Source organism: Apium graveolens, chromosome 1 (assembly GCF_009905375.1).
Source record: "Apium graveolens cultivar Ventura chromosome 1, ASM990537v1, whole genome shotgun sequence".
NCBI classification, from domain to species: domain Eukaryota; kingdom Viridiplantae; phylum Streptophyta; class Magnoliopsida; order Apiales; family Apiaceae; genus Apium; species Apium graveolens.
The window spans coordinates 144,860,874-144,865,094 of record NC_133647.1 but is presented as its reverse complement, the minus strand read 5'-3'; the positions used below and the strand labels follow the sequence as shown (position 1 = coordinate 144,865,094).

Below are 4,221 nucleotides of genomic sequence, written 5' to 3'. Positions count from 1 at the left end.
TCCGAACACTTTGATTTTTCCCGAAAATCCACCAGATACCGAAAGAACTGAGTATAAGGTAACATGATTAAAAGGATTTAAATTCAAGGATTATAAGAGAGGATCATAAAAGGAATATAATGTATTGAGAAAGGTTAAGGGAACCCAAGTAATAAGATCCCGGGTATGATCCCTCAAACGATAAACGAGAACGAAAGTTAAGCGAACCGTATAACAGATCAGTGGTCATTAGCCAAGTAATTAGGGGTTAATCAAAGAGGTTAGTGGGTGATGATGTCATCATACCAATAAGAAGAAAACAAGTGTAAAAGGATGACATAATCAAGATGACCTAAGCATGACCTAGTAGATATTTTGAATTGGTGGAATATTAGCCAAGTGTTTTTAACCATGGTAAATTCTAAATATGGTTAATTAAAATAAAAGAGAAGCAACCAAGTAATTCACCACACAATTAGTCAAAGGGCAAAATAAGAAGCATTTCACTTTCTCCCCCTTGAAAGCTTGCTCTCGGCCAAAACCAGAGCAGCAACTTCAAACTGCCATATCTCCTTCAATACTCACTCAAATGATGTGTTCTATAGCTAGTTGGAAAGGTATTGAGATGGCCTACAACTCTTGTTCACAAGTCTCTTCCAAATAATCATGGTAAGACCCTCATATTTACAGTTCTTTCAATCTGACTTTTAGAAACTTCAAAACCTAACTTTGTGTTCTTGATTTCTTTAGAAAGATCAAGCTTGTAGGAGGCTCCCTAAGGTTTCCTAGCAACTTAACACCTCCCAAGGAAGGTATAAACTTCAAACCCTATCTTTGATTTTATGATTCCATTAAGTTTTATTGAAGTATTGTTAGTATTAAGGCTTGATCTTTGATTATAAGTAGTTTTGGTGGATTTGTATTGGTTTTGAATATTGGGTCTTTGATTGGTTGGATAAATTGGTAAAATTTGGAGTTGGGGACTGAGTTGTAGTATGATGGTTGAATATTGTTGTGTTGGTGGTTGTGAGTGAATTGATGAGAATTTAGAGTGATAATTAAATTAGAAATCGCGTAAACATAACCGTCATAATGCCCGATTTTCCTTAACTGTTCTGTTCTGAACTTTAGGACCCGTGAACTCACTGTAAGATTCTAACATTTGCCATTTTTAGATAGTTCATGTTACGAGCTTCGTTTTGATATGTCGTTCGCCTAAATCCGAGTTACGAGCGATGAGAAACGACCGTTTTAAGTAACGACGTTTCGCGAACGAACCATTACCCCTCGCCTTACTTTGAAACATTTGTTAAGGCCCTTAAATAACTAATTGGATTATGAAAAAATTGTGTAAAGTGGGTTAGACGATTGGTAGGGTACTCGCGAAGGAATCGCCTTAAAACTCTTAATGGTTAATTTATTAAAAATGATGGAGCCGAGAAAACTCGAGCGACTTAAGTGAATCGTTAAGCGCGAAAGCGAACATTAGGACTCTAAATGGTTAAAGTCTAGTTTCTTAAGCGACCGGGGTTTAATTCCGACTTATATTGTTGTTCATAGGTTATCAGACCCACTCTAAGCTTAAGTCTATCCGGGAGCATTCATGCAAGTTTTCTATCCGTTATACTGTTGTTGTGATGTATATATTTGTATATGCATTATCTTGTGATAGATGCATGATGGTTAATTAGCAAATTCTTGCGATATATTGTAGCATGTGATATGGTATATATGCATGCCTGTTTCGTATTCTTGATACATATATCTGTTGATTCAGTTGATAATACCTATGCTAGAGATAAGCGGTAAATTACATATACCCTTAGTATAGGGGACCCAGAGGTGAACATTTTCTAAAACCGGGAGTCGATGCTCCCGAGTATAATATATATATATATTTATATATATATATGAATAGTTTTTAAAACTATGAATCAAATAAGGTTTATTCGATAACTTTATTTTATTAATGAATATTATTTTGAATATTCATTCGAGGGCTTATGACTCCGTTGATTTTATTATTGAATATTATTTTGAATATTCATTCGAGGGCTTATGACCCCGTTTATTTTATTAATGAATATTATTTTGAATATTCATTCGAGGGCTTATGACCCCGTTTATTTTATTAATGAATATTATTTTGAATATTCATTCGAGGGCTTATGACTCCGTTTATTTTATTAAAGAATATTATTTTGAATATTCATTCGAGGACTTATGACTCCGATTAATTACTAATTATTATTCTTTATTTTATTAAGGAATAATGTGTCGATGATCAAACTCACTTTTGATTATTCAAATAAAGATAGTACTTTCGTATAAGTATATCTTTGGTTATTTAATATTCATTGCAAGTATAAGTTTTAAAACTTCTAGTTCAATTATTTTTATAAAGATTATTCTTTATGAGAATATTATTTAAATAATAATATTCAGATATTTCCTAAAATATTGGGACTGATTTATTTTATTAAATCAGCATCACTCCAAACATTCTTAAAAATGTTTTGCGAGTCTTTAAAATGATTTTAAAAGTTAGAGCGGATCCCAAAACTCATTTTTATATTTAAGATCCTCCTTTCGAAGGGGATTTAAATACTCGCTCAAAACCTGAGGGATCCGGCTCTGTGGTGTATTGTATATTCGCAACAAGGTTGCTATTTTGATAAAAGAATTTTTGATTACTTTTCCAACACTCGGGAAGTAAAATTCTTGGAACAAGTTAATCCATTAACAGGCATCGCCTGGGAAATATTGGTGAGTTCTCCTTTCCAACTAGATACGACTTCTTGGTGGAGCCGTATCAACAAGTTTCTACTTGGGGAAAGGGGGAACGAGCTTTACGTTTCAAAGTCATGGATTTCATCTGAACTAGGAGTGGCGTAAGTGGTCGAGTGGCGCCGGCCCAGCCTTATTATATTGGCCCAAATGGCCCGGAAGTTCCGCTAAGACGGTCCATTCCTTAGGAGTCCAGTGTTCGGTTGACAAGTAAATCCGACAGGTTCTCCTCTACATGTAGAAAATGGTGGGGTTGCACTACTACGACTGATCATCGTAAGTGGTCTTCCTGGCACGACAAACTCCCGTAATGAGTTCATCATCCAATTGGATATTTCTGCAACACTACCCAGAGCACTTCGATAGAAAGGCTACGGTTGGGCGATTGTTGAGTGTTGGCAGGGTCAAGTTTTCAAAATGATGTTTGCATCAAATGAAGTATCTCGTAACTTCATTTTATTTTGATGATATTTTAAAGATTGATTCTATACAAGTTTTGTCTTGTAGCTTAATCTATGGGATGAACTATTTATATATTGAACGGTGGTAGTTCAAGTAGTATTCGGAAAAGATATAAGTATATTGTAGTATCTTGTAACTTCATCTTTTAAACTTATATCTAGTTAATGATTGTCTTATGAATGACAAAGATTTTCAGAAAAATGTTGAGACAAGGTTAGATATATGAGATCACCTTGCAACGATATTTTTATACAGTTATAAACTGGAACTCTGTGTATATCATACATGTCAGAAGATTTCAAAGATTGTGAAAAGTATATATGTATATATATACTGAATATTTTGCGACTTGGTCGCGTTAAGATATCAGCTTGGTTCATTTCTTCTTGACCAAGACTTTCATGAGTACTATGAGAATGCTCATATATTGTTAATTATTATACATATTATTTCGGTGGGCTTGTTGCTCACCCTTGCTTTCTTCTTTCATCACACAACATCAGATAGACAAGATGAACATGACCAAGCTCCCAATTCGCGAGCGGATAGGAAACGTTTCGCAGTTTCCTATAGGCGTTGATGTCGCTGTAGCTGAGGTAGGAACTACCAATAGGCTAGGCTTTCAACTTTTGATGTACCAGACTTATGTATCTTTATCAATTGTAATAATGGCAAAGAAATGTAAATTTATTCAGAAACCCTTTTAAGGTGTAATGGCATATAATTTTGGAATAAAATGACTCGTGTTATTTTTGGATATTCATCTCTGAGACTATAACTTGTGGTGTGTGTGTTTATTGTGGGGTCACAGTTCAGAGTAGTTGATTATTTTTTTAAGATTGGGTGTTATTAAGGGAAATGGAACTCATGACAACCCGGATCCCCGACCCCGGATTTGGGGGTGTTACATATCGCGACTATCCGGATAATATGAATTCACTGCTTATAATATCAAGAACCTGTCAGTGACTAGTTACCGTACAATGAATTCCT

General features: G+C 34.7%; 1 long non-coding RNA gene across 1 annotated transcript; it reads left to right on the top strand.

Moving 5' to 3' along the window:
* Nucleotides 1-520: 520 nt before the first annotated feature.
* LOC141724653 (uncharacterized) lies at nt 521-3,817 on the top strand. The gene is made up of 3 exons (XR_012576838.1): nt 521-648; nt 730-791; nt 3,732-3,817. It is a non-coding gene; the product is annotated as an uncharacterized LOC141724653 (long non-coding RNA).
* The last annotated feature ends 404 nt before the right edge of the window (nt 3,818-4,221 follow it).